We start from the raw sequence: 24114 nt of genomic DNA on the forward strand, positions 1-24114 counted from the left end.
GCCTCCTCAATAAGCCAGTGCTCTGCCTGCCGTGTTAAACATAGAAGACAGCAGTACTTATTTAAATTGGGTAGAAATAAATTATAGTCATTCATCAGAAACTCAAAAAAAAAAGGCACTCCCAGAAAAAAAAAGGTGCGAAGTCTAGTCTCTCAGATTTTTCTTTGACTTAAACCCAGAGGATTCCATTATTGCAAGCAAATAATAGAGAAAGAAAAAAGGAGGAAGAAATTTAGAAAGTAAGCCAGCTGGGAATGACTCTCATTTACTCTTTTAAGGGGAAAAATCTGCACCTCCAGTAAATTGTTCTGGAGAAGTATTTGTGTATGTATTCATGCCTAGCGTATACATTTCTTTCAAGAGGAATACACCTATACGTTTACAAGAAACACCTCCAGTTCAAAATATTTAGGCCTCTGCATTTATCTTTCAAGCTTAAGTAGAGAGATCCTTCATGTTATATTGCATTACTATTCCCAAATCCTTTTGAGACATTAAAAGAAACAAAGACCATTTCCAATAATCATAGCCTTTCAGCTTCTCAAAGAGCCCAGGGGTTGAGAGGTTAGAGTGGAGTTTCCTGAGTCTTGTCGAGCGATATGTAGTTGAGGCAAAGGTCACGCTCCCCGTGTTTTGTTTTAAATAATATTGACCCATTAATTCTAAACCTGCTTGTTCCTGAAATTATACAGGATTATAGTTTGCAAACTGCTGGACAATGAAGCAAATCAAGATGAATTACAGCCCTGGCCCTCCCTCCCATTCCCCTGACACTCTAAACCTTAGTCCTGAGTGTTTAAAAGAACCCTAAGGACCCGCTCCTCTTTCGTTGATGGTTTTCGGCTTTTAAAAAACATGTACATGAAATTTGATTTCATAACAGGTAGCAGCAAATACAATTTAGTCCCGGAGAATTCATCACCAGGGGGCTAGGAGGGTCCGTGGAGAAAAGAGTGAAGTCTTTTGTCATTTCTGTCACTTTTTGTCTCCCCCCACCGCTCACCGCCCCCCCCCCCCCCCCATTAGGTGAAGACAAACACTAGCCCTGGAATGGAGAGCTGAAAGTAGCCGCCCGTATTGTGGAGCCGAGAAAACCTATGTTTTTGCGCTTAGGCTGCTTTTATCTGACTGAAACTTTACCTATTAGGTTTGGAGTTGAGACACTGAGTCTTTGTTCTGAATGGAACGCCTGCTGCCACTTAAAGAGAACGCAGATAATGTCCCCGATTCAAGATCAGTGTTCAATGTACATTAACTTTTTCTTTCTTTCTTTTCCAAGCTCTGCCTCCGAGTTGCAGAGGGATCACGCGGCAGTGGGGGGCAGATAGAAGCCCTTTGGACGAGGGTCACCTCCGTCCTTGTGGTTCACTTGAGAGCAGTGGAGAGGAAAACGGTCCCCACGGGCGGACTTTGGCTTCTGGAGGCCAGGGGCCCGTCGGAGCGGGCCTCGGGTCTCCGCCTGGTATGGGGGCGGGGAGGGCGGTAGAGGGAAGGGGAAGGGGGCTGGGAGAGGGGATTTGGGGATAGGGACTGGAAGCGCTAAGGAGACCTGCTGGGAAGGTTTGCATCTTCCGCAGGTCCGAGCGTGACTTGCCGGATCTGGCTAGAGGTCGACATTCTCGGCCTGGTTTAGTTGCTAAAATAGAACCCAACGCGAGGAAGTCAATCGATCTGCAGGAAACAAAAATGGAAGTCGAGGTTTGGGAAGAGTTGTCACTTCCCCGCCTGGAGTGGTAGGGACTGGGGGCGGAGACTCGGGACAGAGGAGAGGCCCCTTCTCCCATCTCAGCTCTTTACCCCAGACTTCAGAGGGAGGATTGCACCCTCCCCCCCTACCCCCTTCCTCACACCCATCCTAGTTCGCCAGCGCGCCTGCCGGCCGGCTGGTTCCTTTCCGCACCTTCTCTTTCTTTCGAGCAAAAGAAACCTAGGTCCGGAGCCGGCGAGTCGGTTCCCGAGCCCCTCCCGCTCGCACGCCTGTCCCCACCCCCCCACCCCCAATCTCCAGCCATCGCTCCTGCCACCACCTCGGTTCCACTCAATCGATTTTTTCCTGCATGTCAACACATTACCGGTGAGTGTGAGGGTATTTTTCGCTCCTTCTCTAGGTCTCTTAATGATTTCTGAGCTAGTTGTGTATTAAAGTGCTTAAAGGAAACTTTAACGTAATCTATAGCATGAACGCCGGCCGCCTCCGCTTGGGTTCAAAGATGGCGAGGCTGGGGTCGGGCCCCGGGAGCCGAGGGCTGGCGCTGCGGCCCGCGCCGCCTCGCCTCCCCGCAGGGGCGCGCGGGGAGCCGGGCCCGGGGCGCGAAGCCGGGGCCGACCCCGCGGTCTGGGGGTTCCTCCTCCCCTCACCTGTCACTCACCAGCACCTTTTCTCCCCTGGGTGTATCTGACTCGTTCTTTTTTCCCTTTCCTTTTTTTTTTTTCCGGTTTATTTTATTACTTATTACATTTCTAAGTTCCCAAACTCTTCACTCCCCAAATACCGAATTCCGATTGGCGAAGACCTGGAGAAAGCCGTATACAACCAATGTTTATCTCAAATTTCTCCCATTTCTTAAATCTGACTTTTAATGTCCGCAACTCGGCTACAATTTTTTTTTTTTTTTTTTTAATGCTGGGACGCCTGGTTGAAGGCCCTTTAAGTAGGAGGCGAATCCTCCCCTTGGGCTCCCATTTTTCCACCCCACCTTCTTCCTGCGGGGTGCCGAAATCTCCCTAGACCCTTTAGGAGTGTAACACAAAAATTAACGGAGGAAAAAACCCAGCGTCTCAAAGTCTCAATATTCCTCGAAAATCCCATAAATTAGCTCTGTGAAGTGTAATGAGCTCTTTTAAGGCGAGTCTATAAACACCCGGCGCGATCTCAAAGGTGCACCACCCTCTCCCCCACCCCCACCGCGACTGTGGCCAAACAAAGGTCTGTCCTGCAATCCACATCCTAATCCACGGGCGTCCCCGCCGCCACTGCCCGGGCTCCCCAGCCTCCAGCCGACCAGAGTCGGCGCGGGCAAATCGCCGGCTCTCCAGTTTAATTTTTTTAGAGAGAGAATAAAAGGCGAGGGTGGGGGCTCTAATCAGATCAGAGGTCTTTATGACTATAGACGCCCTATTGATTGACTTATAAAACCTCCAGTAAACTGCAGTTAATCTAAGCACTCAGGGAGGCAGCAAACAGAGCTGAGAGAGGGAGGAGAGGTCTTGAAGTACACCCGAGAAATTTCTGCCGGCAGGTTTTCTGAAGGGATTTTTAAAAATACCCCTTCTCTTTCAGGCTTTCCCAGTTTGACAACTGTATTTTAACTCAACTTGCAAAAAGTTAATTTAAGGTGAGTTTTTTTTAAACAATAGGTTAAGTAGAAACACGATCGTAAACACTGCTCATTTACTTTTTCAGGTTTTAGCAGACAAAATAAGAGACATTTTACTCTAATCTCGGAAGTTTATCGTCCTTACCAACCCTTCTCCCCTCCCCCCACATCCTAAGAAAGGAAACCTTCCCATTGTTGACTTTCTATCTGAAAAGATAGAAACCAGAATTTATGTTTGGGATGCATAACTCTATTCACGTCTGTGCTGTGAATTTTATGCATTTTATGTAAATGTTGATTTTAGATTTTGTTTGAAGAGTAGAAGAGGCTCAACAAGAAAGAAAATATCCCACTGAAGAGGTATATAATTCTCCTTAATTAACTTTTTTTTTTTTAAAAGGGCATTGCTACCCCTGTTATAACAATGCTTTGTTGATAGTTCAGTGGCAGTTGTGGAAAGCAGGAGACACTTCAGACTTACTCAGCCAAGGAATGGCTAAAAGAGCAACCTAAAGTCCTTTTTTATTTTATTTTTAAAATTTTATTTAACATTTAATGAATATATAGTAAAGGTACTTATATTGTGGAGGTAGAGTGGGGGCATTGTATATATCTTCCATTATAAGGGCTAAGAGAAGTTCAAACTCTGGGTGAGTGGCTGGGCCCTCCCTGAGCTGGGTGTATGTCTGCACACTGTGACTTTGATGGATCTTTCCAAACATGTTTCTACTATTCATCTCTTCCAGCAAAAATGTTTAAGTTGCTCCTCCCCCACCCCTTCCTTGTCTCTTTCTCCTCCTGTTCCCTCTTCCCCTCTTTATCCACAGCAAAACTTTTTTCTGTTCTATCAATTTAGGACATGGCCGGTTCGATGCTGGGACCTGATAAAGCAAGACTAAGGCTTGAGGTGGTTTCCTTAGAACTTTGAAACACCCTCTACCCGTCGTTGCAACGCTTCCTCCGTCCAGAAGTAGCAACGCATCTCGCCGACAGTTTGCAGCAGCGCGGGAGCATTCGCAAACAGTTCTGGGCAGGAACGTTCCTCCATGGTGTTCTGGGTAGACGAGACCTAGAACCTTCTCTGCTATCCCTGAGAAGGCGGTGGGGCACCGTATCGAATGTGACTTGGAAGCCAGACTAGTGGCAACCAGGACTTGGGCGCATTCCCTGGGTCTGCCTCTTATCAACAGGCCCTCAACTCCACTTCCCTGTGCGGGTACCTGGATGGGCTTGCTGCACCCCGCTGAAGCTTGTGGCATCTTTGTCAGTCCTGCCTGGAGGACTGGCAGGGCCTTCTTGGGCGTCATTCACGCGGCTGCCCGCACTTGGGTGACCGTGAAACTCCTGGACAGATGTACCTGCTGTGGGCAGGCGCGGGTGACGAGGGGTGTTGATGTGGACCGAGAGGGAAACGGCAGGTCGTCGCCAACGCTAAGGAAGGAAGGGTCTTTGCTGCGGGAGCCCAAGGCTACTACAGCCTACAGGTTACTTTGTTAGAAAGTAAAACAATATCGAACGAAACATAGTGAGATAAAACCTTCTTCTGCAGACGTAGGGCCTCGAGTGAGGCTCATTCACTGGAATCTAGTGACCTCAGGCACCTCCAGGCCCCGCTTGGTATCGGTGAAATCCAGGGAGCCGGTTTTATCCGATGAGGCGGGGTGTCTTGTTTTTCTGTTTCTCTGACAGGTGGGGGGGGGCGGGAATCCTGCCTGAGAATGCGGGTTGCAGCCCCCCTGCGTTTCACAGCCCCAGCGTCTCCCCAGCCCCGAGTCTCCTCCTCTAGTCTGGGTCAGCGGGACCGGCCTGTCAACTGCCAAGTGCTGAAGGCTGGAGGCTTGCGCCGCCGGCCAGGACCTTTTAGACCCGAGGGTTCTGTAGGGTCCGTACGACCTAAGCCTTAGAAGGACATGGGGAGCAGCCGCTCCACCTGGAAGGGCCCCCAGAGCAGCTCCTCCCCGGTCTCGTCGACCGTCTGATCTGAGGCTCGGGCACAACCACGTCCTATCACGCTTCATATTCGGTTTTTGTGGCCAGCGACACGAAGGAAGGGTAGAGGCAAAACATGTTGCCCAGCATTTTCCTGACGGGATTTTCCGAGGGACCTGCACAAGCGAGGTGGAAAGCGCGGATCCCCGCACTTGGTGGTTCTGCGTCCCTGAAGACAACAAAACCACACTCCAATCCTCAGCTGCTGCGGCGCCCCCAGCCCGAAGCGGCATCCCAGCCTGTCCCGGGGGCGGCAGGGACCGTCCTCGGGATCCCGCTGGGCCCAAACGTCCGCCCTCTCCGCCCCGCACAGGCGGGCCCGGCGCCGGCCGGCGCCCAGCTCACCCACCCCGCACGCGCTCGCCCTGGCGCCCGAGCTCCCGCCGTGCCCGCACGCGCCGCTCCAGGCTTGGGCCGAGATGTCTCGGGCGTTTGGGACCCAGCTGGGCTCGGCCCCTTTGCTGGGCCTCCAGGATCGCGCCCGGCTAAGGCCGCAGACCCGACCCTTCCCTGCGGTCTCAGAGCCTGCCAACCCCCGCCCCCGTCCTCACCGTCTTTGGGGCTTGTGGCGCCTTCACGCCGGAGCGCTCCTATACCTTGAATGGGTCACCCCTGCCTGACTCCTTCGAGCTGCCCCTCGGAACCCTGGGGGTTGAACATTAACCGGCCGAAGCTATAGAGTAGAGTAAAACGTTACATATAAAAACGAATCATCTATCCGACCCTGAGAGGCAGGACCTATAGCGAGCCCGGCGCCCAGCGCAGCCCTGGCCGCGTCCCCCGCCCAGTGCCGCGACCCCTCGGGCAACCGCCGCCCTGGGGCCCTTCGGCCGTAGGCTGCTGAAGACGGGCGCGCAGAACGGGGGTGTACGGAGCCTGAGGCTATAGGCCTTCGAAAGGGAGCAAGTTCTCCGTCCTCGCGCACGTGAGGCAGACCGAAAGGTCTGGAAGAGATTTCATCTCTTACAAAGGTTAGCGGGGACAGCTGCAGTTCTCGGAGGAGACGCTGCCCACAGGGCCGAGGGTGAAGGCGTCCAGGCTGAGCGGTCGACTCCCGGCATCGACTGCCAGCACCCCGCCCCGGCGCTCTGGCGGACTCTGGGAGACAGAGACTGGGTGCATAGGGAGTGGCAGCGGCGGGAGCCGGGAACCCAGACTGGAAGCGGGAGGGGCCCCGCGCTGTGGGAAGCCCAGAGATGCGGTTGCGCCACAGGCTTCCGGCCTGGCCCCGGGGCTGAGACCACGCAAGCCAGGGCAGGCGGTGCCGGTGAAAACCCAGGCGCCTGACCCGCCCTCCCCTTTCCTGGGCGCTGCCGCTTTCCGACTCTGACCTTTTGATTTCCTTAAATATAAGCAATACAAAGTAACAAGGATACTTCTTCAGTGGTTTATGTGTTAGGCCCACGTGCCCGGTGAAATATACAGAATTTATGGAAAGATAATAGAGCTGGAGGAAGAAGTCAAGACAGTTCCTTTGCCCTTCCCTGGGAAACATAAGCAACTCGTGCCACTCAGCAAATCCCTGAATAGGAAGGTGATTCCATTTTTCTGTCTGTCTCTCTCCCTCTGCCAATCAGCTCCACCGCCCGCCCCCGCCCATGTCCACACAATTCAAGAAAAGAGATAAAGTGGGTGCAAGCAAGAGAAAGACGTGATGCTACATAGAGCTTTCAGGAACTGCCAAACAATGTGCAAAATAATTCCTGTAGCTTTTAGGAAGTTGCATTTATTTCTTATTCAAAATAGTTGCAACACTCAAAATGCAGTGCCTGGTCCACAACAAATATTTTCTGAAAAGGTAATATCCCTTCCCTTGAACTCTGCCTCTGATCTGTTCATTAAAGCAGTAGAATTATTGAGATCTTGGCCCAAAGCTTTGTACTTTGCTATGTGAGAAACTGGCTGAGGTGGTGGGCATGTCTGCATTACTCCCTTACACTCATCACATCTTCGCTTCTTCAAAGGCCACTGCTTCTCCTTCAGTATGTTCACAGTCCACGTGGTGCTCCTGAGGGCTTCTGGCAGGGGGCTTAGGGTGGCAGGAGAGATATCCAGGGAGCAAGGTTTTTCACTCAGCAAGCATTGTGCATGTGGTGAGTTATGTGCATGTGCCTTAGTTGGACATCACCAATCAGTTAGTTCCAGCAGAAAGTGTTGTTATGGGGTATTCATCACTTCCTGTAGTGTCATTTCTCTAACTCCAGTGCACAAAATGTTCTATGTTATTCCCATAAAGTGATCCATCTCAGAAATGTCATCTCTCAAGTTTTGTGTTACCCTACTTCCCCTAGAAAATAGAATCGTCTCAAATGTTCTACTAGTTAGCTCCAGAGAGACAATGAACACATCAAAGCAAATAAATAGAGTAATGAATCATACATCCAGTTGCCTTTCAGTGACTTAGAGACGCAGAGAAACATAGGTGGGGAAAGAGCATTTCTTTTAAAAAGTGCAGGCTTTTGGGGGAAGGGGTATTATAAAGGGTATTGCAGAGTTCAGTCAAACTGTCTTATCCCCAACCAAATTACCATGTTATCTGACACCCTCAATCTATTTGTGTCCTGGGCAACAGACAGTTTGACCAAGAGGTCACAGACTAGAGGCCTTGGGTGACTGGAAACAAGTTTGACAAGAAAGGAATCTGGGTGGGGTGCCACCATGAAGGTGGAGAGATGAGACCACAGTGGCTGGAGCAGTCAGGCAACCCTAAGTCTGCTGGACCCTGCATTTACACGAAGTGCGGCATGAGAGACTAGAGCATTAGGATATGAACAGTTTCCTGGGTGATAGAAACAGAAGTCTCTCTCTACCTCCCTCTCCATTTCCTTTATCTTCCCAGTATTTCCTCCCAGGTTGACTCTCCTCAGAACTCTGGCTGCTCCTGGATTATCTTCTATTTGTCCCGTCTTTTGAGTTAAGGCTTCAGATTGTTTTCAGTGTTTACTTTTCTAGATATGGAAAGTTGTTTTACCTAATCAAGCATCTACCTGTAAAGCATTTGTATTGATAAATATGGAGTTCTTGTACGAATAATAAAGATATTAAGGCCAGTAAGTAAAGCATGCAATACCTGAACCTGTCTTTCCAGAGCTCAAGAGGGACTGAGCATGTTCTTTAATGAAGCCCCACTGCATGCTGGGTATCCCTGCAGAATGGTGAGACACACTTTTCTCTGCAGGCTGCATTTCACTCGGCATTACCCATTCTCACCTAGGTAGCTTTTCCTCCCCTAAAACTGTTACCCATGGAGTTACACACATTGTCAAAATTGTGTGTTCCAAGAATAAAACAGAAACAGTCCTTGGTAGAGTTGATGTGCTAATGTGACCTCCTCTCTTCATCTTTCCACATAAAGGTATTTCTTTTTCTTGCACCATATCCTGTGGTTATCAGCTCAACAATATTTTGTGGTAATTTTTCTTCCTTTTCTATCTAGAAAACACCTTCATTGTTATCCTGCAATGTCATCCTTTTAAATTGGAATCTGGCTGAAAGCTATCTTTTCCTCCACAGAAGTGTCACCCTATTTCCAGTCTTCTTTGACCCCTCCTTCCCCATTTCCTTCCCTCTCCTCCCACATCTCTTAGTGGTAAATCAAAATATTCTCTCTCTTTTCACTTTATTTCTGGATACTCTTTGTTTCCATGCCTGAAAACTATTTTTGTCCTTTGGCAATTTTTACATAGGATGTTTTACTTTGAGTTGAGATTTTGGGGGTCATTTTCTTTTAAACTTCTTGTGGGGTGGTTATAATATATATAATATTAATATAATAATAATATAATACCTAAATATTAGATGTTCAATGTTTTTCATCAAATGTTTTAATTAAAACCTTTGTTCACAAAAATAAAAGTTCCAATACATTAAAATGGATTGAATTGAGTCTCAGGTTAATGCTGATTAATTTCTAATCCTTTCCTCAACAAATTAATCATGTAAAAGAACACCATAACAGAAGTTCCATCTTTTTCATCTTCTTCATCATCACCACCAACATCTTTATCAATTCCGACCATTTTTAGTATGATGAATCATATGACCAGGATTCATAAGGTATGGAATAAATTTTAATATTTCTTGATTTATTTATTATAAAATAAACTTCTTAAATTTTAATCTAGGGGAATGTGTTTGATTAAGGAGGTAGAAAAAGGAAGTGTGGAGGGGGTGGAGGACATGTAGATGACATAAAAGTTTCCAGTTTCCACTTGTCAGAACTTAGGATCATTTTACTCATTAAAGGATTATGATTTCCAATTCTCACAATTATTTTACAACCTTTCTAATTTCACTGTTCATAATATATAGAAAAATTAGCACATCAAAATATGCTTTGGACAATATTGTTTTAACATTCATTTTTACAGTTACACACAAGGAAACCTGAGAAGTTAAGCAAGTTGGAGTCATCTCCAAAATAACAAAAAATTATTAGCCCCACCAAACTTTGATTAAAATCACAGGCCAAACAAATTTTGTTGCCTTAGATATCCTTACTTCTGCTAATTATTGTCCTACTGGCTTCATATATTTATAAATTGTTTTATTGGTAATGAACTATTCCTGAAAACACTTGCCCTATCCACTCTCACTTTCCAGGTACTACCATAAACAATAAACCAGGAAGTAGATGCAGCTCAAGCAGTTGGGCACCCACCTACCACATGGGAGGTCCTGGGTTCGGTTCCCAGTGCCTCCTAAAAAGAAGATGAGAGGACACAAGGAACAGACACAGGCAGCAAGCACAAACAACAAGAATAAAATAAATTCTTAAAAACAAACAAAGAAAACAATAAATGAAGCACACATGAACAGAAACCATGTGAAAAGTGGCATTACTTTTGATGAGACATCTATGAAGCATTTGGTAATTCTTAATATATACAAAAAGTGTTTTGCCTTATATACTAAATGAATGAATGAATAAACAAACAAATAAATAAATGGTAGGGACTGAACTTAAAATGAATTTGATTTTGTGGTTCCTGTGGGACTTTTAAAGACCCTTGTCTCTACTGGATAATCACTAGTCCAGGCCATGCATTTCTTAAAGGGCACTACAGGGAGGGCTTGATGGTGGGAGTTCACACAACCAAGGAGTAGGATGACTTGGAACTCATAAAATGTGGTAGAGTAGAACAAATTAGCTTTGACTGACTCAGTCACTATAATCATTGTTTTAAATAACCATCTATACACTCATAGAGGACTAGGGCAATATTTTCATAGCACTCAATATATTTTACTACTATTTTATACATAAGCTTTTCTAAATATAACATTATAGAATGACATTTAAGGCCACTGATTGAACACTTTTGATGAGTCAGGCACTGTCTTTTCTTATATTATCTCAATCAGTTCTCACAAAAATTCTATATAGCCAATAATATTATTTCCTTATTTGGTAGATGAGAAATCTGATTCTCAGAAGTTACTTTCCTGGCGGCAGACTTGGCCCAGTGGTTAGGGCGTCTGTCTACCACATGGGAGGTCCACGGTTCAAACCCCAGGTCTCCTTGACCCATGTGGAGCTGGCCCATGCGCAGTGCTGATGCACGCAAGGAGTGCCTGCCACATAGGGGTGTCCCCCGCGTAGGGGAGCCCCATGCACAAGGATTGTGCCCCGTAAGGAGAGCCGCCCAGTGTGAAAGAAAGTGCAGTCTGCCCAGGAATGGTGCTGCAAACATGGAGAACTGACACAACAAGATGACACAACAAAAAGAAACACAGATTCCTGTGCTGCTGACAGCAACAGAAGCGGACAAAGAAGATGCAGCAAATAGACACAGAGAATAGACAACCAGGGTGGGGGGGAAGGGGAGAGAAATAAATAAATAAATCTTTTAAAAAAAAAAGAAGTTACTTTCCTGAGCCTTGGTTAATAAGTGGCAAAGTCAGTCATAGGATAGGACTTGAATCAAGCAAAATCTGACAAAAAGTTTGTTCTTGGAACACTAACAACTCTGCTTCCATGAAAGAATTGCTGGTCTCCTGTATCACTTTCTGTCTATGTAATTAGAAAATACCATTCATAAAATAAAAGGAAAATACATTAAAAGTGCTGTGAAAACAATGTCACCTAGGTAGGAGGTAATAAGTGATTGAAAAAAAGAATTATAGTGACTAAGCAACTCAAGAGTAAAGTTATTATACTCTTTCACACTCATTTGATAGCACTTAAACTAAAACAATAGCCATAATTTGTCAAGACATTTCTGAAATGTGGCATTTAGTATATGATAGGAAAAGTAACAAACTTTTGCCATTATATAAATATAATATATATAATATATACACATATATAACATGCATATACACACATCAATCACTTGTCAAATGATCACATGATTTTTCCTTGGTCTTGTACATAATTACCTGCTCCTTCTTTTCTCTTGCCTCCCTTCCCCTTTCCCTTTATCCTTTTCCAAAGCTGTCTTCAGGTCTTAGCTAAGACAGCCTACCCTGGAAGAGTTTCTTGACCCTTGGCATCAGGTTAGGTCAACATGCCCCTTCTGTGTGTTTCCATAGCCCTGTAAGGGCACTTAATACACTTTTATCATCTTAATATTCATGAAGAATATAAGCTAGTTATTTTGTGGAATGTCCCTCAGTTTTTTGTGTGTGGTGTTTTCACATAATTAGATCCAGGTTATGCACAGAAGAATGTTATGTTCTTCTTAGTGCATCATATCACAAGACACACAATGTCAATTTGTTCAATATTTGGTGATATTATGTTAACTACTTGATTAAACTGGTGTCCACCTAGTTTTTTATTGTACTGTTAGACTTTTTCATGTTGTACTTACTAGGTATTTCATGAACAGCTTTATGGAGAGGTTCACATGGTGAGAAAATGAAGTTTCCTGCCAACAGCCATGTGAGTGAGCAGGGAAGCAGATACTCCAGCTCTTCAACTGACTGCAGCCCTAGCCAACGAAATGACTGCAACTTCAAGAGAGACTGTGGGCCAGAACTACCAGGCCAAACTCTTTCCAGATTCTTGACTATTAAAGCTGTGTAAGATAGTAAATACTTATTGTTTTAAGAGGCTAAGTTTTAGGATAATTTGTTACATTGTAATATATAAGTAATATATCTTCCAAACTTTTTTGTTACTTTCATCTGTTATAGCCTCTCCCCTTCTTCTTTGTAGTGAATTCTTTTTTCATTTTACTGCCATCTTAATAATACTTTTGGAGAAAATAGATATCTATAAATGTGTTCAATTCATCACATTTTCCCAAATGTTCCAGGAAGTGAATCTTAAGCACAGATTTGGAGGGGGGAAATAATAGGATTTAATACTGCCATGTAAGAGGAACATTTGAGACAGAAGAAATATGAGATAAACACTAAAAAACTGAGAAAGATATTTTATAGGAAATAATAAAAGTAACTGAAAAAAGTACCATTATTTCACGTATAATAAATCTAATTCTGATTTTTAAAAATATAATTTCAAAAGTATTTATTTTGTCTGCCCAGCATTACTCTTTCCTCCCTGCTCATGGAAACAGAAGTGTCCTTCTTGGTAAACTGCTGTTATCTTTACTCAACTACATTGTTCTTGTGGAAGCTGCCAATATAGAAGAGTAGGCATGTGATCTGACCTAGGCCTTGAATTCTTCCCCGGGATTTTCAAAAGGAAACTTAGGGAAAAGAAGTAGTCCTTTTCACTGAAAAGATGAGTAGTCAAAAGTCAGGTTCTCTAGTGCAGAAGACTGTAGTCTCTAGCATGACAGAAAGCTGACTGGAAGCTCAGGTGAAAGTTGGATGCAGATAGAATCCTGGGGTTGTCTCTGATCCCCAGCCTGCAACTAAACCTATGACTTTCCTGTGATTTTTCTACCCAAGTCACTATTTTCTATTTTGCCTAAGGGAATTAAAATTGTGTTTGCCACTTGCAACCAAAGAGTTCTTGCTTCAGTAGACTAGAGGACCTCCTTCCCCACCCCCATAAATAGTCTTCCCTGGGGAGAACAGAAGAGAATGCTCTTGGAGGCATGATTTATGATAGCCTTTTGGGTTCCTCAGAGGCCAAAGTGTAAGCAAAAAAATCTCATCTTTTAGTGGCCTTCCAATAACACTGCCTGGGAAGTACTGGGGGCATGAGGAAAGCGAGTTGTGTACAGAAACACACACACACACACCTGTGAATCCTTTTTCAACGTAATAATATTTATTGAAAATTGACTACATTTCAGGCACTTTCACAAACATCTGCTTCTGCATAAATCTAGATTTTTCAGACTTTTCCTAATTATAGATGAGATGATACCTTTAAGGTAGTCTCTACAAAATGAAAAAATTATGAGTACAGATTCTATGCATCTTTCCAGACCTTCTCCAATTTTAACCACCATTTGGGTGTCATTTTTGCTTTCATAGTTAAAGGTTATCCCAAGGAACTTGTAACAGGATTTTAAGTGCAAGTGCTATTTCAGTGCTACTAGATGAATGACTGAATGACTTGTTACTAAAGATATTTTTGAAAAAGATTATAAAAAAGCACAAAAATTCCAAATCAAAGTATGACTAAATACTAAATAGCATGACTTGCCTTGAAATTCTAGCTTTATTCATATAAGCCTGTGTCTTCCAAAGAAGAGGCCTGAAACAAGGCATCCCAAATCTACACAAGCAGACTTAGCTTTGGAAGAGCTGGGGAGTTAAAGGCATTAAAACTAGTTTTGATTATTACTTTGAAACTTGGACAAAGAGTGTTTGTTCAGTAATTTCTTATATATGTTATTTTCCCTTCTTCAGTCTTATGGGGGGTGGGTTAGAGCTCTCTTCTGAAGAAATTTCCACACTGGCAAAGGTTCTGACTTTTTATTTTCACTGTGGGTGGTCCAGCATACAAATACCCCAGTGGCTGGGAATCTGGAGCCTGCCTAGGCTTCTCATAAACTGTAGTATTTAAACATTTTTATATGTAATTTAAGATGTGAACTGTTAGAATAACAATAGATAATTGGATTTTTCCCCATTAGAAAATTTTAAGAAATTCCCAGCACATTCTGTAGAATTAAAACTGTGTCAGAAATTAAATTTCTTCCTGGTCACTGGAAAAAAAAAAGTAATATCTTGACTACTCACTTTCCTCTTCCATTTGTATTCCCTTCTTCTACACCCTTCCAATGTTTGTTGTTTGTTGTTGTTGTTGTTAAATGTACATGTAATTTTAAATGATAATTCAAAATTCATAACATTTTTCTTTTCTCAATAATTCACTTGTTTGATCAATAGTTGTACATTATTGCAAGGCTCTTTGCTAGGCACAATAGAGGATAGAATGAAAATTATTTATTAAGATAAGCATTTTATACTCAATATCTCAATTAATTATGACAACAAACCTGTGAAGTAGGTACTGATATTTTCAACAGATTTTTATGCATGAGGAAACTGAGGCACAGAGAGGTGAACTTGCCCATGAACTAGCTAAGAACTGGTAAAACTGAATTTAAATCTGAGATTATTTGACCTCCAAAGTTTTTTTCTTAACCACACTATACTGTATTTCTACCCATCACCCCTAAGCCCAGATATAACACTTAATCCAACTAGTTCCATAATGGTCCAACTCAAGAAGAACTGCCTCTAAGTAAAAGAGATGCATCCCTACTACTTGTGGGATGATACAATCTCTGTTCTCAGGGAGCATACACAAAGGATAAATCACATAGGCAAATAACTATAACCTAAGTTAGAAATCAGTGTGTGCTTTAGGAATGGCATAAAGTACCATGGACTTTCCAAAAAGAATGAGAACACTTCTGGCTGGGAGGATGAAGCAGTCATCATACTTGATATTCCTTTTGATTTGGGCTTTGGAAGATGTGAAAGGTTTTAATAGAAGTGGAGGAAGACTGTTTCGTGCAGAGGAAAGATAAAATAGAATGGATATGGGATGAATTTGGTGAAGAAAAAATAAATCCAGTCTGGGAGATAAGGCTGGAAAAGTAAATTGTGGCTAGAATGTGGCAGATATTGAAAGTTAAGACCAAGGCATTTGGAATTTATTGTGTAATAATAATAAATGATTATGTATTGAGCTTTATTACTGGGCTGAGCTTTTTGAGCAGTGGTAATGAATATATTGGTGCTTGTTTTAGGACGTTAAGGTGGCAAGGATGTGTGGACAGATTAACTGCAATAGTCAACAAGAAGTAAACTAAAGTGTTTAAACTGGGGTCATGGTAGAGAGGAAAGAGCAAACAGAGCTGAGAAAGTTAGTGAAAAGACTGAACTGGATGACAGAGTTTAGGGGAGGGACAAACTCAGGTAAACTTCAAATTTTTGAATCTGTGCAACTGACAGAATGATGAGGCCATTAGCAGAAATCAGGAATGTCTATTCATTTGAAGAGGAATTTCTTGAGTTGAGTGAGGCAGAGAGTAAGAAATGGAGTTTGGGAATGACAGGTTTAGGAAGCCTAGGTTTTCCCAGCAGGGAATTCACTGTTTGAAATGTTTGACCAAGATTGACCCCAAAGCTTACTAAAAACTTCTCTCTTACTTGTTAATCATTTTAGAAATCATGCACCATTACATGTCCTAATATAGATTTAGGCATTTGTGGAAGTCTGATATTATTTATGAGTTCCAAAAAAAGACATTGATTGTGTTTGCAAACTGGTCTGTTTCTCTGGGTATGATACCCTTTGATTGTATTAGATTAGCTGAGATGTCTGATTAAATTATGTTAAAATTAAGGCTTTGATTCAACCATGTTATAAGAGTACAACTCAGTGTTGTGTCTCAGTCCCCTTGGGCTGATAAAACAGACTCTCACATGGAAGTAGACACACAGAAGCAGAAATGCAGGAAGAGAGAGTGCTCCATAGACACACCCCGGGAAGAGAGATGAGCCTGATAGTCTAGCTGACCTTGTGAAGAGAACAGAGCAGCTGAGCCCAGAAAGAAATAAGCTCCAGGAAGAGAGATAAGCCTTATGCCAGCCTACAGTTAAGAATGGAAGAAGCTGAGACCACAGAGACTTAAGAGGAAGGAGGAAGGCTGACATTGCCTGCCATCTTGCGTCAACACTTGGCAACAGATTTTGGGTGAGAAAGCATCTCTTAAGGTGACTTGAGTTGGATTCTTTTGGGCTTGGTAGCTATAAGCTTCCACCCCAAATAAATACCCTTTATAAAAGCCAACAGAGTTCTGATATTTAGCACCAGCACCCTTTTAGCTGACTAATACAGTATTGTTAACAAAATTTCCCTACATTTTTTAGATTGTCCAACTTCTTCCTTATCAAAAATAATCAAACTTCGATTGGGTGGAGGGAAATTAAAAAATATTCCCAGCTTAGATCTCTGGAAGACAGACTTTATAAGGTGATAGTGGAGGTCCCTAGTAGCAAGAGGAATTGGGCACCAAAAGATTTGGGAGAGGAGATTCATAATCTACCAATTTATTAACCAATTCACCAATTAACAAACTGATAAATTCAATGGGAAAAACAAGAAGAGAAAAAATATTGTTTCTGTTCTTAAGGAGTTTAGTGGTGTAGCAGTTTGATACTAATTATGAATTCCAAAAATAGATATTGGATTTTGTTGGTAAACTGGTTTGTCCCTCCAGGCATATTAGATTATACTGGGTTCAGAGGTTTCATTTTATTTGATTAAATAATGATTAAGGCTTTGATTGGGCCACTTCAATAGGACGCTGCATCCCTACCCCCTTGGTGGGTAGGGACTCACAGAAAAGACATGACAGAGAACAGAATTTTGAGTTTTGAGCTAGAGCCTGGGGAGTAAGCATACAGAGAAGCACAGCTGCTGAGCCCAGAGAGAAACAAGCGCTGGGAAGAGAGGAACTGAGAAAGCCAGAACTCCTGGCAAACATCAGCACCCATCTTGTTCTAACATGTAACAACAGACTTTGGTGAGGGAAATAACTTATGCTTTATAGCCTGGTAACTGTAAGCTTCTACCCCAAATAAGTACCCTTTATAAAAGCCAACCAATTTCGGGTATTTTGCATCAGCAACTCTTTTTTTGACTAATACAGAAGGCAAAGGATAACCAATTTATCATACTTCACAATTTTGCCTAAATTGGTATTTATTTTGTATACAGTTCTAACAATCAAATTATGTATTTTAAATTTCCAAATTAGAAAATTTAGAACATTGTAATCTTTGGTACTCAATTATTAACAGTTTGGCAGTCTATTAATTTAGGATTTCAAAACATATTAGAATTCCTAATAAAGTTGGAGTTGCCCATTGCTTAGCATATTTATCATGATTGATGGGATTATTGGACACTTATATCTGGCATAAAATGAATTTAATGCTTTGTCATTCGTATAATGGCTATGGTGATGAAATGTATGCTTCTTTTATCAGCCTTAAAAATGTAAATAGACCTAGAGGCACAGGTATTCAGCAATATAATCCTATAGATTAGCATATTTATCAATAATTCCAAGCTGGGAGTGTTGTTTATATGATAGAATTGATATTTTAAAGATCGGAATGTTTGGAATACAGGACTGAAACTAAAAGTAGAATTTAATGATAGAAATGGATAATTTTTAAGTTTGAAAAAATCAATAAATACCAAAAAAAAAAAGGTACCTGGCTTGATTCCAATTCCTAATAAGAAAATTATCAGGAATTTTGGTGAATTTGATCACCAGCCTCCAAAATGAGCCCCCAATAATTTCAGGTTCCTATAATTCATATCTTTTTATAGTCCAACTACAATAAATAAGGTTTACCCTTATTGCCATGGGGTACTGGAGAAATGATGATGTTTGGATTCCAAGGCTAGGACATAAAAGATATAGACACTTTGCCTTGCTCTTTCTTGGATCACTCTCTTTGGGGAAATTATCTGCCATGTCACAAATATACTCAGGCAGCCCTATGAAGAGGTCCATGTGGTGAGGAACTGAGGCTGCCTGCCAACAACCAGAATGAACTTGCCATCCATGTAAGGGAGCATCTTGGAAACAGACCACAGAGCCCCAGTCAAACTTTCGGATGGCTTCAGCCTTAGCCAAATTGACTCCAAACTCATGAAAGACCTGAACCAGAACCACTTAGCTAAACTGCTCTCAAATTCCTGACCCACAGAAACTGTTACTATTGTTTTGAGCAACTATGTTTTGGTGTAATTTGTCACATGGTTCTGCATAACTAATATATCTGGAGGTAGATTGCTGCTAGAACAAACCTCCAAAAATGTGAGAAAGACATTGGCATCAGGCAGTGATGGAACTGGAAGAACTTTGAAAAAGAATGTTCATGAAAGCAGAAAATGTTTTAAACTGACTGTTAATAGATGCCTGACAGCCTTTGAGGAGGCTGCTGGTGATGAAAATGTTATTGAAAACTGGAGGAAAGGGGGGTAGTTTTATTATCTTGGCAGAACGTTAGCAACACTGTCACATGCAGCAATGTGGAAAGTGAAAAAATGTATATAATAAATTGGATGATCTAGTTAAGGGATTTCAAGTCAGAGTGTTGAAAGTGCTGCCTGGTTGCTTCTCTCTCTTTGTAATAAAATGTGAGACAGGAGGAGATAAGTTAAAGGAAGGATTGTTAAATTAAAAGAAGCCAAGACTTGTTGGTCTTGAAAATTCCCAGCATCTCAAGATGGAAAACAATACTAAAATAAAGAAATGGCTTCTTGGCAAAGATCAACTCCAGGCACTGCCAGAAAATCACACTCTAAAAATGATGCTGGGGGCCTGGTTATATGGTCCTTCACTACAACCTTAGATATATCTGAGGTCATGCCTCAGAGAACCTTTCAGAGCATCATTGAGGCTTCTAAGAATCTTATGTTTACTGTACCTCAGTAATCTCAGCTGATTCCCAAGGTAGAGAAGGGTTTATCTCAAACAGATACTCTTTTGTATGAAAGAGTAAATCCCAGTAAACTTCACATGATACTCAAAAATTTTTTTAACAGTATTTTATTGTCAAAAACATCACTGGCTTGGACTGAAAACTACAGAGATAGTACAAAATGAAAAGACAGCTTTGAACCTCCAAACGTCTACAAGCATGTAGAACATGCTTATCCTTTTTTTCTCACATTTTACTAAAAGCTGTAAGATAAAACCAGACTGTACTTTCCACGTTTATTGGAAATATGCAGTTTCAAGTACATACTACTTTCATGGAAAAAGAAGGTGACTCAGAGGGCAGAACTAAGATCCCAAAGGTCAGTGCCAAGATTCATGGAAAATCATTCCCAGGAAACAGTAGGAATGAATTCTAGTGAAGGAGTTTCCAATATTCGGCTAGCTAGTTTTCAGATTTTTACTGGGCCATTGACTTCTGAATGTCTCTTGTTTTCTACCCTTTGAAAAGGAATGTCTATAGTAGTTATCTTATTCCTCTCCCACCATTACATGTTGGGAGTCTGTGGGGAAGATATCACAAGTCTTTATAAAGGAACTTTACCAAAGAAGCTGTACTCAAAGAACTACATCCAAGGAGCCTCATCCACATCTGGATCTGATCGGATGACAAAATTCTGGATTGTGAGATGATGTTGTAATGGGATGAGACTTTTGGTGACTTTGAGAAGGGGTAAGTATAATTTGCACGTGGGAGGGAAGTAAATCATTGGGGTTAGAGGTTGGGCTCTAGTAGTCAGCCATCAAGATAGCTATGGTGGTTTGAAACTGTATGTACCCCAGAAAAAATGTTCCTAAATCTAATCCATTCCTATAGGTATAAACCTACTATAAGTAGGACTTTTTAATGAGGCTACTTCAGTTAAGGTATGACCCACCTCAATCAGGATGGGTCTGAATCCTATTACTGGGGTTCTTTATAAACAGAATGAGAGAAAGAAAGAAGGACAGGGAGAGGGAGAGGGAGAGGGAGAGAGAGAGAGAGCACTCCATGGAAGCAAGAAGCTGAAATCAATGAGACCTAGAAGAGAAGGTAGATAGCAGCCGATGCTGTCATGTGGTGGAGGAGTCAAGGGCTGCTGGAAGCCAGTATTTGGGAAGAGAGCATCACATTGATGATGCCTTGATTTGGACATTATCCACAGACTCTAAGCATAAGTAAATAAATTTCAATTGTCCAGGGAAATGGGTTTGGCTCAACTGATAGAGCGTTCGCCTACATATGGAGGCCCAGGGTTCAAACCCAGGCCCTCCTGACCTGTGTGATGAGCTGGCCCATGCACAGTGCTGATGCACACAAGGAGTGCCATGCCACGCAGGGGTGTCCCCTGCATAGGGGAGCACCACGCGCAAGGAGTGCGCCCCCACAAGGAGAGTCGCCCCATGTGAAAAAAGCACAGCCTGCCCAGGAGTGGCACTGCACACATGAGGAACTGACACAGCAAAATGACACAACAAAAAGACACAGATTTCTGGTGTCACCGACAAGAATGCAAGCAGACACAGAAGCACACACAGCAAATGGACACAGAGAGCAGATAACGGGGGGAGGAGGGGAGAGAAATAAATGAAAAATAAATCTTAAAAAAATAAAATTCCCACTGTCCAAGCCAAATCATTTCATGGCATTTGCTTTGAACAGGCTATGAAACTAAGATTTGGTAGTAGGAGAGTGGGGTGCTGCTATTGCAAATATCAGAACTGTGGAAATGATTTTAGAATTGGGTAGTGATTAGAGGCTGGAAAAAAATTGTGAGGAACATAATAGAAAAGGCCTAGATTGCTTGAAGAGACTGTTGGCAGAAATATGGAGGCTAAAGGTACTTCTGATGAGGACTTAGGCAGAAATGATGAATGTGCAAATTGAAAACTGGAAGAAAGGTGATACTTGTTTTAAAGTGGTAGAGAATTTGGCAAAATTGAATTCTGATGTCAGATGGAAGGCAGAATTTAAAAGTGATGAGCTTGGATATTTAGCCGAAGAGATTTCCAAACTAAATATGGAAAGTTCAGCCCAGCTTTTCCTGCAGCTTATAGTAAAATGTGAGAGGAAAGGGATAAGCTGACAACTGAAATTTTGGGTATAGAGAAACCAGAAATTGATGGTGTGAAAATTTCTGAGTTTCTGGAAAGTGCACTCCCTAGATAATAATGCTTTATAATGTGAAAATTTCTGAGTTTCTGGGGGGTGCACTCCCTAGATGATAATGCTTTATATGAAATTTTAACTGAACATGGATCCAGTCAGTCATTTTCCAGCAAGCCAGAACTGGAAATCTAAGAAGGATCTGTGGAAAGTTCTGCTATCTGGTGGTTTGGACCCCTGTGTACCACATGCAAAACTGACAAGTTTCTTGCATAACTTGTACGCACAGAACCACTTTCAGTCTGCACTAAAAGGAACAGAAAAGAGACAGATTAAAGAAAAAATCACTTCAAACGCAGGACCACGGAAGCTGAGGACTGGACTGAAGACATCTTCTCAGGCCAAGAGAACAGTCCCAACCTTGGGTGGGGAAAGTGTTAGTATGCCCAACGCTTGGAGAGGGTGGGCCTTCCCCACATTGTTCAGAAAGAGTGATATCAACCCAGTTTTCTCAAATGCCTGGGGAAGCCTGGCTACCACCCAGAAGCTTGACAAGGGTGGAGCCTAGAGCCTTGCCATCACCCTAATGCTTGATGAGGCTGTACCCTTCAGCCCAGTGTTTGGGGAGAGCATGACTATTGCATGGGTTCTTGGGAAGATTGGGGCTGCTGCTCCATCATGTCTGGAAGACAAAACATCCTTCTATATATGACTCTCAGGCATTGAAATCTCTTGCAGGATTTTGGAATTGTTTGGAAGCTATGAACCCTGTTTTCCTTCCAATATCTCCCTTTTGGAATGGAAATGTTTATCCTATGCTTTTCTCTCTTTTGTATATTAGAAGCAGAAAATGTGTTCTCTGAATTTCACAAGTCCACAGATGGAGGGGATTGTGCCCAGGACAGCCCACACCTATAACTAATTTTGATGAGACTTTGTACTAAGCATTATTACTGAAATGACCTTAAGACTTCTGGTATTTTGTAATGGAATGATGTATTGTGCATGCATGCATGTCTTTTTGGGGCTGCAGAGGATGGAGTGTGGTGGTTTGAAACTATATGTACCCAAGAAAAATATGTTCTTTTAAAAAAATTTTTTCCTTTCCCCTTCCCCACCCCTGCCCTGCTTTTTGCTGTCCATGTCCATTCACTGTGTGATCTTCTGTATCTATTCCTCTTTTTGTCTTCTCTTCTCATCTTTCTCGTCTAGGATTCATGGGGATTGGATCCTGGAGACCTCTGATGCAGAGAGAGGTTCCCTGTCAATTGCACCACCTCAGTTCCTGGTCTCTGCTGTGCTTCACCTCAACTCTCCCACTTGTCTCTCTTTTGTTACATCATCTTGCTGCATATCTCACTTGCCCGGGCACTTGGCTCACTGTGGGGCAACTCAGCTCACCATGTGGGCACTGGCTTGCCACGTAGACAGGCTTTCTGTTCTTCTTTTTCACCAGGAGACCCCAGGAGTCAAACATGGGTCCTCCCATATGGTAGGTGGAGGCACTATCACTTGAGCCACATCCTCTTCCCCAAATGTGTTCTTAAATCCAGTCCATTCCTGTAGGTGTAAACCCATTATAAGTAGGACTTTTGGTGAGAGCACTTCAGTTAGGGTGTGACCCACTTCATTTAGGATGTGTCTTAATCCTATTACTCGAGTCCTTTATAAACAGAATGAGGAGAGAGAGAGAGAAAAAGAGAGAGCACACCATGGAAATAAGAAGCTGAAATCAACGAAACCCAGAAGAGAGCATAGAGAGCAGCAGAAGCTGGCCATGTGGTAGAGAAGCCTAGGATTGCTGCGAGCCAGTCTTGGGGAAGAAAGCATTGCCTTGATGATGCCTTGATTTGGACATGTTTTCCCAGACTCTAACCATAAGTAAATAAATTCCCATTGATCAAGCCAAACCATTTCATGGTATTTGCTTTGGACAGTCTAGGAAACTAAAACAAAGGCTCCACAATAATCTCAGCTTCTTGTATTCATGTCCCTGTGTAGCCTTGAATAGGGCTGATCTATGTTACCAATAGTATATTGTGGAAATGACAATGTGCAGTAAGATATCAAAGATTCTATGGTTTTTCTGACTTGCTATCTCTTGGATCACTCATTCTGGGGGAAGGCAGCTATAATGGTATGCCATGAGGATACTCAAGCAGCACTCAAGCAGCCCTATGGAGAGTTCCATGTGGCAAGGAGGAACTGATGCTGACTTCCAATAGCCAGCCCAAACTTGACAACCATGTGAGTGAGCTATCTTGAAAGCAGATTCTCTATCTCAGCCAAGTTTTCAGAGGACTACTGGCCTGCTGAGATTTTAACTGCAACCTTAGGAGAGACTCTAAACTAGAAGTGCCCAGCTAAGGCTGCTCACAAATTCCTGACCCTCAGAAATTGTGTGAGATAATAAATATTTATTGCTGTTTATATCTTACTACATTTTGGGATAATTTGTTATACAGCAATAGATAAATAATACAATGAAACACAATTTCAGTACGAAGCAATAGTATGAAATGATTGCTTAAAAATGTTATGTGTTTTTAGGCTGCATCAATTGAATAAGATTCCACATCAGTTATGTTAATAGTCCGCTTCTAGACTTAGAGAACTTCAGAATACTGTATATAATTTGAGTCATGTACTTTGAAAGACATTTGCAAAGGCTTTGAAAGCACTAAAGGATTCTCACCAAATAGTGAAGTTTTCACAAAATATAATAGGAGTGCTTGAGACAACTGGCATTGTTTAACCTTGATTAGACTTAGGGGTGACTTGTTATTTATTCATGTACTTAAAGCAGAAGCACGAGGAAGGT

General features: G+C 42.6%; 1 long non-coding RNA gene across 2 annotated transcripts; it reads left to right on the forward strand.

The window, feature by feature from the left end:
- The first annotated feature begins 1374 nt into the window (after positions 1-1374).
- Positions 1375-5354, forward strand: LOC131277907 (uncharacterized). 2 transcript variants are annotated; one of them, XR_009184952.2, is made up of 4 exons: positions 1375-2074; positions 3281-3335; positions 3622-3677; positions 4174-5354. It is a non-coding gene; the product is annotated as an uncharacterized lncRNA (long non-coding RNA). The 2 variants fall into 2 exon arrangements; XR_009184956.2 differs by lacking the exon at positions 3622-3677.
- The last annotated feature ends 18760 nt before the right edge of the window (positions 5355-24114 follow it).

The sequence above is a fragment of the Dasypus novemcinctus genome, chromosome 1 (genome assembly GCF_030445035.2).
Source record: "Dasypus novemcinctus isolate mDasNov1 chromosome 1, mDasNov1.1.hap2, whole genome shotgun sequence".
NCBI classification, from domain to species: domain Eukaryota; kingdom Metazoa; phylum Chordata; class Mammalia; order Cingulata; family Dasypodidae; genus Dasypus; species Dasypus novemcinctus.